At 37.1% G+C, this 12,297-nt stretch overlaps 1 protein-coding gene across 2 annotated transcripts in view; it reads right to left on the bottom strand.

Annotated features, from left to right (window-relative positions):
• Window positions 1-12,297, bottom strand: part of SPATA6 (spermatogenesis associated 6) — a 102,842-nt gene that overhangs the window by 16,204 nt on the left and 74,341 nt on the right. The gene's annotated exons all lie outside the window — the stretch shown is intronic.

Below are 12,297 nucleotides of genomic sequence, written 5' to 3'. Positions count from 1 at the left end.
CCTGACAGCCATCATCAACCAGGACCTCGTCCAGTGGCTGGCATACAGAGCAACGCAATAAATTTTAGCTGAATGTATTAATCAACTTCAAAATACTAAAATCTGGACCATAATATTCCTTGGCAAATCACATCTCCTTCCTGATGTATTATTTCATTATAGTGTTTTGGCAAATCTCACCTCAATTCTTAACTCTTCCCCCGTGCCAACTGATGGCTTAACGCTAACAAATTCATTCCCTTAAAGAACACTGATCATACATTTAAACATCTCGCTAGCTGTTTTCTAAAGGAGAGCTTAACAACTAGCAGTGGGTATGTGTACTGTGTTTGGCTCACAAAATGTTTTTAATTTGTATTAAAGGCAACAAATTTATTTTATAAAAATAATTATTTTTGAAAAGACTTGGGAGACCTGGCAATACTGTGCCCGAATTCCTAGTTAGCAACACTTAACTGGAGCGGAGCCAAGGCTGTCTGCTTCAGAGAGGTTACAGTTTCTCACTGGTCACAGTACTCAGCACAGTAGTTCCCCTTATCAGCAATTTTGCTTTCTACGGTTTCACTTACCCTTAGGCAACAGCAGTCCAAAAACATAAAATGAAAAATTCCAGAAAATAAACAATTTATGAGTTTTAAATTGCATACCATCCTAAGTAGCACAATGAAATCTTGAGCCACCCCACTCCATTCCACTCAGGACACGCGTCACTCGGCTTTGTCTAGCATATCTGAACTGTGTGCACTACCAACCTGTCAGTCACTTAGCAGCCGCCCAGGTTATCAGATGGCCGTATCGCAGTGCTTGTGTTCAGATAACCCTGAGATGCTGGCCATTGGAATACACCAAAGAGAAGCCATCAAGTGCTTTCTTTGAGTAAAAAGGTGAAAGTCTTGACTTAATAAGGAAAGGAAAAAATTGTATGCTGAGGTTGCTAAGATTTACAGTAAGAACCAATCTTCTCTCTGTGAAATTGTGAAGAATAAAGAAATTCATGCTAGTTTTTCTGCCACACCTTAAACTGTAAAAGTTACAACCACAATGCGTGATAAGTGCTTAGTTAAGATGGAAAGGGTATTAAATTTGTAGATGGAAGACATGAACAGAAAATGTGCTCTGATTGATGGCAGCGTGTTACACCGGAAAGCACTGAGCCTATACGAAACTTCAGCAAGATGTCTCCTAAAATGAGTGACCACATACACATAAATTATAGTATATTGATATAATTGTTCTATTTTATTATTATTATTAATCTCTTACTGTGCCTAATTTATAAAATAAACATTTTCACAGGTATATATGTAGGGTTCGGTACTGCTGGGGTCTTGGATCACATCCTCCCGTGGGTAAGGGGACTGCTGAACCTACCCTAAGCCTTGAGTGCATCTGACTTCATGACTTCTTCACTCAAGGATAAAGTTTAAACTCCTTATCCTGTTGGTTTTTTTTTTTTTTTTTTTTTAATTTTTTCTTTATTGATTTTTGAGAGAGGGGAAGAGAGAGGGAGAGAGACATAGAAACATCAATGAGAGAGAACATTGATTGGCCGCCTCCTGCATGCCCCGCACTGGGGATTTGGCCCCTAATCCAGGCATGTGTCCTGACCAGGAATTGAACTGGCGACCTCTTGGTACATGGGTCGATGCTCAACCACACCGACTAGGCATCTCATCCTGTTTTCCCATAATCTGGCCCAACAAAAGTCTTCTGTTTTAACTGGATTATTCCTCACAATTTCCAGAATGAGTTTTATCTAAAAACTTGAGTTTCCAGACAGGATAGATGCATAGGATTAAGTCACATTCTTATTTCTGCCAAAAGGCAACAGAGCCAGGGGTTTAGACATGATAGCAAAAGGAATGGGGTCTTTGTTGAAGTCTTTTCTTGAATAAATGTGTATATCAAAATGTTGAGTTGTATCTTCTTCAACAGAATTTTTCCTGATCACTGACTTTTATTGGTATGTCTGAGATAAGTTCTCTTCTTTTTTTTTAATGATTGTCAAACTTCTGACATAGTATGTTTTATTCTCCTCTTTACTAGTCAAATATTTAATGACTCATAAAGGACTTCTTCTCTGTCCTAGAAGAGGTTGATATATAATATGTGAAATAAAAAGATCTTTGACTTTTAAAAATTCTTTTGACATTTAAAAAAAAAACAAACACATTCCTGATCTGTATTTAAGATATTATATCTTTGTCTATGAGTATCCTTTAAACAGGACCAGCATAGACCTTGGCCTGAACTGTGTTTAAGGAGCATGTTCCAAAATACAGCTCACAATATCTATCTCTGGTATGTTACTGTGATTTCTGTTTCTGAACATGTGTTGTTTCCATGAACCTTATGTATGCATGTCTTTACATGTTTATATTTGATTATATTATCAAGCTTATGTGTATCAGATTGACTTTGTGTAGAGCTTAATGGTTAAGATCAGAGAGTATTAATCTAGATTCGAATCTTGGCTCCAATCAATCATCTGAACTATGTGACCTGTTACAAGTCACTTAACTATTCTGAGCCTTAGTTCTTCATTCTTAAAATAGTACTTTTTAACAATACTGTGAGGATATAATGGAATAATGTATGCAGTACCCGGCCTATAGTGAACACTTATTTAAAAGTTATTATTCCTATGTAATCAATTTGTTTTTCTTTGGAAGAAAAATGGCATTTCCTACTTATGCTTTTACTTCTTATACTTAATCATATACTATGTTACACTGTGGTTGTTTTTCTCTTTTATATTCACTTATTGGTTTATTAAATAATCATTGTGTTATACGTTATTTATAGGCAGGACATTTGATATCATGAAAATATACCTATTGCTTCACCTAGGGCCAGGCACAGAACATGTAGGTATTGGTGAAAAACGCTCAATATATACTGTTAGAATGAACAGAGGCTGAGAAATATGACTAATTTTAAGAGCTTGTTTTCAGGCTGCTCTTAACACATCGAGTGGCTGCCACCCGCACAACCAACCAGGGCCGGGGACAAACTGCAACCGAGGTACATGCCCTTAGCGGGAACCGAACCCGGGTCTCTCCGGACCGCAGGCTGATGCTCTAACCGCTGAGCCAAACTGCGCGAACCGGGTTCTCTCCGGACCGCAGGCTGATGCTCTAACCGCTGAGCCAAACTGGCCAGGGCCAGCTGTAGGTTTTTAAAGGATGCTCTTCATTAGGCTGAGAAAATTCCCTTCTATCTCAATTTTTCTAAGACTATCATGAATGGAGTTGAATACTTTTTTGGTATCCATTGAAATGATAGAGAAGAAATATTTTTTTTTTCTTATTTAATCTGTTAATAGGATGAATTTACTTTGCATTTCTGGAATGAGCCCACTTGATTATGACATACTTTCATCTTTATCAACTGCTAGATTTGATTTGTTAATATTGCTGTTGAGGACGTTTGCACATATGTTCATGAGAGACTCAGGTGGGTCTACATACATATTTTTGTAATGTCGTTGTCTGGTTTTGACATTAGAATAATATGTTGACCTCATTAAATGACTTGGGAAGTTTTCCTTTAACTTTAAGGAATATATAAGACTAATATTATATTTTCCTTAAGAGTTTGGTAGAATTCACCAGAGAAACCATCTGGGCCTAATATTTTCTTTTATGAAAGATTCTTAGATTCAAATTCAATTTCTTTAAAATATATATAGCTATGGAAATTATCTATTTCTTCTTGAGTTAGTGCTGGTAGTTTATGTCTTTTTAAGGTATATCTTTCAAAACGTTTCAGATAGTTTTTAACAGTAATATAAACAAAACAGAAGATAGAATTAGCAATATAGAAGACATTTCACAAGAAAATATCCAAACTTAAGAGAAAAAAGAATTAAAAATATTAAAATAAGTACAAGACACATATGAGAGATGGCCTAATTACCTTATGTAAGTGTAATGGGCCCTCCAGAGGGAGAGTAGAGAAATACTGGGGCAAAAGCCATATTTAAAGAAAGAATGGTCACAGGTTTTCCAAAACTCATGAAAGATAACCTGCAAGTTTGAGAAGCTCAAAAAATTCAACACAGAATTAATCCAAGAAAACCACATCCAACTATATAATGGCAAAATGGCTAAACACAAAGTTGAACACCAAATCTTAAATGCAACAGAAGGTGAGAAAAACACCACATTATTTCAAGAAATAACACCTGAATTTTCAACAGACACAAAAGAAGCAAGAAGACAATGGAATGGCTTCTTTAACATGACAGAGAAGGTAACTACCAACCTAGACTTTTATACCCAATTAAATCATATTGCATAAAATTAAAAACAAGATGTTGTCAAAGAAACAAAAGCAGAACTCACAGCCAGGAAAATGACATGAAAATAAGTATCACAAAAAATTCCTCAAGCAGAAGAATAATGATTCTAGAATCTACATGAGAATATAAAATTGTCGGAAAGAATGAAAAATAATAGAAAGGGTAAATATGAGGTTAAAATGAGTAAACATTACTGTACAAACAAAATTTGTCATTTCATATATGTGGAATTAAAGAAGCATTATAATGAATATACAAAAAGGAGGTGGATTAAAAAAAGTTCAGTGTTTTTAGGTCCCAATATGATTGGGGAGGTCCACAAAGGAATAATTTGTCAAGTATGCATGTTGAAATCTTTTTACTATTCTGTCATTCAGGGCAATGAATGACAGAATAGTAAAAAAATAAATAAGAAGTTAGTAAAAAGTAAAATGAATGGCAAAAAAAAATAATAATAAATTATTAATCCAAACAAAAGCCCCATCAATTGACATAAAAATTCTGGATTTTCATTTTTGAAAAAAGCTCATGTGCCTACAAGATATATACTTTAAGCATAATGATAAAAATAAAAAGATGAAAAAATATACACCTTGCATGCATTAGCCAATGTCATTACAACTATACTAACATCAGACAAAACATACTGCAAAACAAAGAATACTAGAGAGGAAGAGGGACATTGCACAATAAAAGAGTCACATCACAGCCTGAAATCTGTACCCAACCAATGACATAGCTTCCAAATATATAAAATAAAAATTAACAGGACTAGAAAGAAAAAAAGATACATCCACTATCATGAGACTTGAACATTATTTTATAATTTTTCTTTATTGATTTTAGAGAGGGAACAGAGAGGGAGAGAGAGAGAAACATCGTTAAGAGAGAACACTGATTGGCTGCCTCCTGCATGCCCCCCACTGGGGGTTGGGCCCCCAACCTGGGCATGTGCCCTGACTGGGAATCGAACCACCAACCTCTTGGTGCATGGGTTGATGCTCAACCACTGTGCCATACCAACTGGGCAAGAGACTTGAACATTTCTTAAAACTTGAAACTTACTCAACACTACACAGAAAAAAATAATCCAAACAGATCAGATATTTAAATGTGAAAGAAAAAAAGCCTTTAGAAAAAATATGAAGGACAAAGTCTTGAAGTAGACAAAAATTTTAAAAATTCTAATGAAAAAAGACAAAATGATGGATTGGATTCATTGAGCTGAGAACTTCTTTTCACCAAAAGATATCATTAAGAGAATGAAAAGTCAATGGACAGAGTGAGAAGAAACACTAAGACATATACCTAACTAAGAACTCATATCAAAAATCTATATAGAACTCTTAACAAACAAAGAAAGGGAGACAGTCAGTACAAAAATGATGGATGACTTGAACAAACGCTCACAAAAGAGGATATCCAAACAGCCACCATATTGACAACATATTCACCAGTTGTCAAGAAACAGTAATTAAAACTAGTGTGTGATAAAATGTTAATTACTTGTGAAAATGCCAAAATGAAAACACGTACAAGCACACACACATAACCAATCATGTAGTCGTGAGGATGTGGAATAAGTAGAACTCACACACACTGGTAGTGGTAGTATAAACTGTCAGAGTCACTTGGAAAATCTTTGGCAGTATCTACAAAACTGAATGGACACATACCCTATGACTGAGAATTCCACTGGAAGCTATTTACCCAAATAAAATGTTACCCAAGGATATGCATAAAATGCTAATAGCAGCTCTATTATAGTCCAAACAAGAAACAACCCAAATGTACATCAACAGAGGAATGAATATATCAAGGTAGTATTTTCATGTGATGAAATACCACACAGCAGCAAGAGTGAAAAACTACTGCTAAATATAACAAGATGTCTGCATTGCAAAAATGTCTAAATTGCAAAAACAAAGTGAAATAAGTCAGGACAAAAAGGAGTAAACACTGTAGGATGTCATTTATGTAAAGATCAAAGCACACAATACTAATCTTACTATTAGAAGTCAGAATAATGTTTACCGTTGCAGTGGCAACAGCTGTGAGAAAAAACAGAGGGACTCTGCAGAGCTAATAATGTTTAATTTCTTAATTTAGTAGATAGTTTACATAAGGTGATTTATTATACTTCATGAAGCTGTTACTTACGATGTATTTTCTATATGTATATTAAACTTTGAAAACAAGTTTAATTAAAAAACATGATGCATATAGAAACTTAAAATGGAGAGAAAAAATGGCAGCAGAGTGAATGGAAGCTACACAGACCATCTCCCAGGATCAAACTGGATTTATAGCAAAAATAAAGACAAATCGTCAGGAAGGGGCAACCGAAAGGCAGCCTGGAGGACCACATAACCAGGGACACTGACTCAATCCTGGTAGGCTCGTGAGGACGCGAGACGGGGCCTGGAGCCCATGGTCCTCAGCGGCTTGGGCTGGGACCAGCGGACTCCGATGGGAGCAGGTGACTCGGCTAAAAGCTGCTGCCGCCTCGGCTGTGCCCGGTGACCGTGGCTGAGTCCTGCAAACTCCGCTGAGTGCTCCGCTCCGCTGGTGCTGCAGCCTCGGCCGCCCTTAGTTGGAAGCAGCGCCCTCGGGTTAAGAGTCCCAGGCGGCTCCACAACGCAGAGTCTGGACAGAGGCTAAATTGGCAGCAGTCACGCACCTTGGGCCCCGGCAGAGGGAGGGCAGACTGGACTGGAACTGTGTGGGGACACTTGGGATTTGGAGGGTGCACAGAGCTTTTGCTGAGTGCAGCCACGCAGGACTGTGGTCATCTTAGTCCTTCCCAGGGCAGGGGAGAGGCAGCAGCCCCTCCCTCGGAGATTCAACCCCACCTGGTGGCCATTGACATGCTAATTGAGGCACATTACCAACCAGCATCTGTGCTGCCCTTGGGAAATCCTCTTACACTCAGCACCTGAGGGAGTTTTTCAGGCAACTCAGAAACCAAGGTTTTTCAGGTGACCTCTACTAATAGCCTCCAGGCAAAAAAAAGCTAGAGGATAACTACCATTCCCTGGGCTAGCAACTCTAACCAGGAAAGTTAAGACTTGACAGTGGTGTTTAAAGTGGGTCCTCCCTGCCTTATCCAAACTCAGGAGAGGGAGCCACAAACAGCAGAACACCAACACCCACAGGAAAATTTGGAAGACTCCAAAGTCCACTGTGATAGCCAAAATGGTGAAAAACAGAAACAAAAGCCAAATGAAAGAACAAGAGACCTCTACTGAAGATGAGATAAATGAGGTGCAGTTAAGCAAGTTAACAGAATTAGAATTGAGAGCCATGATCTTGAGGAAGCTCAACAGCATGTGTATTGACATAGAGATGCTGAAAATAAGCCAATTGGAAATCAAAAAACACCAAGAAGAGAGAAAAAATGACATATCAGAAATGAAAAACACATTGGAAGGTCTAAAAAGCAGAGTAGAGGAAGCTCAGGACTGGATCAGTGAATTAGAAGACAGGGTAGAAAAAAATTAACCAACCAGAAAACTAGAAGGAAAAAAACAATTAAAAAACAGGAAGACAGCTTAAGAGAACTGTGGGACAACTGGGAACGTAATTATATTTGCATCATAGGAGTCCCCAAAGAAGAAGAAAATGAACAAGGGTTAGAGAATATATTCAAAGAAATAGTGACAGAAAACTTTCCTAATTTGGTGAAGGAAGAAGGCATTCAAGTTCAAGAAGCACAGAGAGCCCCAAGTAAGAAGAACCCAAACAGACCCACACCAAGACACATAGTAATCAAAATGCCAAAAATTAAACACAAAGAGAGAATCCTAAAAGCAGCAAGAGATAAGCAACAGATTACCTACAAAGGAAACCCCATAAGGCTCTCAGCTGACTTCTCACAAGAAACACTACAGGCCAGAAGGGAATGGCATGAAGTAATCAAGGTCATGAAAAACAAGGATCTGAATCCAAGACTACTCTACCCAGCAAGGCTATCATTCAAAATAGAAGATCAAATAAAGAACTTCCCAGACAAAAAAAAAGGCTAAGTGAATACATTAGCACCACACCAGCACTGCAAGAAATGTTAAAAGGACTGCTGTAATTAGCGGAAGAAATGGGAAGAAAAATAAAACCACACTAAACAAAAATGGCAATAAATAAGTACATATCTATAATCACCTTAAATGTAAATTGATTGAATGCTCCTATAAAAAGACACAGAGTAGCTGATTGGATAAGAAAGCATGACTCATCTATATGTTGTTTGCAATAGACCCACCTCACAACAAGACTCACATAGATTGAAAGTGAAGGGATAGAAAAAAATCTTCCAAAAAAACAGAAAGCAAAAAAAAAAAAAAGCTGGGGTAGCAATACTCATATCTGATAAAATAGATTTCAAAATGAAGACCATAACTAGAGACAAAGAAGACCACTACATAATATTGAAAGGATCTATCCAACAGGAAGATATAACCTCGATAAACATATATGCACCCAATATAGGAGCACCAACATATATTAAAAATCTTCTGGAGGACTTCAAAGGAGAAATCGACAGCAAAACAATCATAGCAGGGGACTTCAACACCCCGCTGATATCACTGGATAGATCCTCTAGACAAAAAATTAGCAAGGAAACAGAGACTCTAAATGAAGCACTAGACCAAATGGATTTAATAGATATCTACAGAGAATTACACCCCAAAACCATAGAATTCACATTCTTCTCAAGTGCACATGGGACATTCTCAAAGATAGACCACATGTTAGGGCACAAACTAAGTCTCAACAAGTTCAAGAAGACTGAAATCATATCAAGCATCTTCTCAGATCACAATGGCATGAAACTAAAAATCAATTGCAAGAACATACAAAGATATTTGAACATATGGAAGCTAAATAGCGTGTTATTAAACAATGAATGGGTCACCGAGATCAAGGAAGAAATCAAAAACTTCATGGAAACCAATGAAAATGAAGACACAACAACACAAAATCTATGAGATACAGCGAAAGCAGTTCTGACAGGGAAGTTCATAGCACTACAGGCCTACCTCAGAAAACAAGAAAAATCTCTAATAGACTATCTAACTTCACAACTTAAAAAACTAGAGAGCAAACAAAAAGAAAACCCCAGAGCAAGTAGAAAGAAGGAAATAGTACATATAAGAGCAGAAATAAACGACATAGAGACCAAAAAAACAATTCAAAGGATCAATGAAACAAAGACCTGGTTTTTCAAAAAGATAAACAAGATTGATACACCCTTAGCTAGACTCACCAAGAAACAAAAAGAGAGAACCTAAATACACAAAATCAGAAATGAAAGAGGAGAAGTAACAACTGACACCACAGAAATACAAAAGATCATTAACAACTACTATGAACAATTATATGGCAACAAATTTGACGATCTAAGTGAAATGGACAAATTTCTAGAAACACATAGTCACCAAAAACTGGACCAGGAACAGATAGAAAACTTGAATAGACCAATAACAACAGAAGAAATTGAAGAGGTAATCAAGACTCTCCCAGCAAACAAAATCCCAGGCCCGGATGGCTTCATGGGGGAGTATTACCAAACATTCAAAGAAGAACTAATACCCATTCTCCTCAAACTATTTCAAAAAATTCAAGAAGAAGGAAGACTTCCAAACTCGTTTTATGAAGCCAGCATAATTCTAATTCCAAAACCAGAAAACAACACTACAAAGAAAGAAAACTGCAGGCCAATATCCCTGATGAACATAAATGCCAAAATCCTGAACAAAACACTAGCAAATCGACTCCAGCAATACACCAAAAAAATTATCCACCATGACCAAGTGGGATTCATCCCAGGAATGCAAGGCTGGTACAATATTCGCAAATCAATAAACGTGATACACCGCATAAATAAAATGAAGAATAAAAACCACTTGATCATATCAATAGATGCCGAAAAAGCCTTCGACAAAATCCAGCATCCATTTTTGATAAAAACGCTCAGCAATGTGGGAATAGAGGGATCATATCTAGACATAATAAAGGCCATATATGAAAGACCTATAGCCAACATCATACTCAATGGACAAAAACTAAAAGCATTTCCCTTAAGAACAGGAACAAGGCAAGGATGCCCACTTTCGCTACTCTTATTTAACATAGTACTGGAAGTCTTAGCTACAGCAATCAGACAGGAAGAAAAAATAAAAGGGATCCAAATTGGAAAGGAGGAAGTGAAACTTTCATTATTTGCAGATGACATGATACTATACATGGAAAACCCCAAAGACTCCATAAAAAATTTACTAGACTTAATAAATGAATTTGGCAAAGTAGCAGGATACCAAATTAACGTCAAGAAATCGATGGCATTCTTATACACCAATGATGAACTCACAGAAAGAGAAACTAAGAAAACAATCCCATTTACCATTGTGGCAAAAAAATTAAGATACCTCAGAATAAACTTAACCAAAGAAATAAAGGACCTATTTGCTGAAAACTACAGGTCATTGAAAAAAGAAAAAGAGGAAGATATAAAAAAGTGGAAGCACATACCCTGTTCATCGATTGGAAGAATTAACATCATTAAAATGTCCATATTACCCAAAGCAATCTATAAATTCAATGCAATCCCCATCAACATACCAACGGCATATTTCACAGAGTTAGAACAAGTACTTCAAAAGTTCATATGGAACCAAAAAAGACCTCCAATAGCCACAGCAATCTTGAAAAGAAAGAACAAAATTGGAGGGATCACATTACCAGATTTCAGGTTATACAATAAAGCCACCGTAATCAAAACAGCCTGGTACTGGCACAACAACAGGCATATAGACCAGTGGAACAGAACAGAGAACCCAGAAATGGACCCAAGGCAATATGTTCAATTAATATTTGACAAAGGTGGCAAGAGCATACAGTGGAGTAAAGACGGCCTCTTTAATAAATGGTGTTGCAAAAATTGGACAGCTACATGCAGAAAAATGAAACTAGACCATCAACTTATACCCTACACAAGAATAAATTCAAAATGGATAAAAGACTTAAATGTGACTCATGAATCCATAAAAATCCTAGAAGAAACTGTAGGCAACAAAATTTCAGACATCATACGCAGTAGAATTTTCACTGATACATCACCTAAGGCAATAGAAACAAAGGAGAATATGAACACATGGGACTACATCAAACTCAAAAGCTTCTGCACAGAGGAAGATACAATCATCAAAACGAAAAGGATACCCACTGTGTGGTAGAGCATATTTGCCAATGATACATCAGATAAGGGGTTAATTTCCAATATATATAGAGTGCTCATACAACTCCACAAAAGGAAGACAAAGAACCCAATTAAAAAATGGGCAGAGGAACTAAATAGACACCTCTCCAAACAGGACACACAAATGGCTAAGAGACATATGAAGAAATGCTCATCATTACTAATCATCAGAGAGATGCAAATCAAAACAACAATGCGGTATCACCTCACACCTGTCAGAATGGCCGCCATCAACAAATCATCAAACAACAAGTGTTGGCAAGGGTGTGGAGAAAAGGGGACTCTAGTACACTGCTGGTGGGAATGCAGACTGGTGAAGCCACTATGGAAAACAATATGGTGTTACCTCAAAAACTTAAAAATTGAACTTCCATTTGACCCAGTGATCACACTTCTAGGAATATACCCTAAGAAGCCTGAAACACCAATCAGAAAGAAAATATGTACCCCCATGTTTGTAGCAGCGCTGTTTACAATAGCTAAGATCTGGAAACAGCCCAAGTGTCCATCAGTAGACGAATGGATAACAAAGCTGTGGTACATATACACAATGGAGTACTACGCAGCTGTAAAAAAGAAATATCTCTTATCCTTTGAGACTACATGGAGGGACCTGGAAAGTATTATCCTAAGAGAAACAAGCCAAACAGAGAAAGACAAGTATCATATGATCTCACTTATTTGTGGACTATAATGAACATAACAGTCTGAGGAATGGGGTAGTCCCAGAGACGTGGAA

Source organism: Molossus molossus, unplaced genomic scaffold (genome assembly GCF_014108415.1).
Source record: "Molossus molossus isolate mMolMol1 unplaced genomic scaffold, mMolMol1.p scaffold_m16_p_12, whole genome shotgun sequence".
Taxonomy (NCBI): Eukaryota; Metazoa; Chordata; class Mammalia; order Chiroptera; family Molossidae; genus Molossus; species Molossus molossus.
This window is presented reverse-complemented; position numbering and strand designations above follow the sequence as displayed.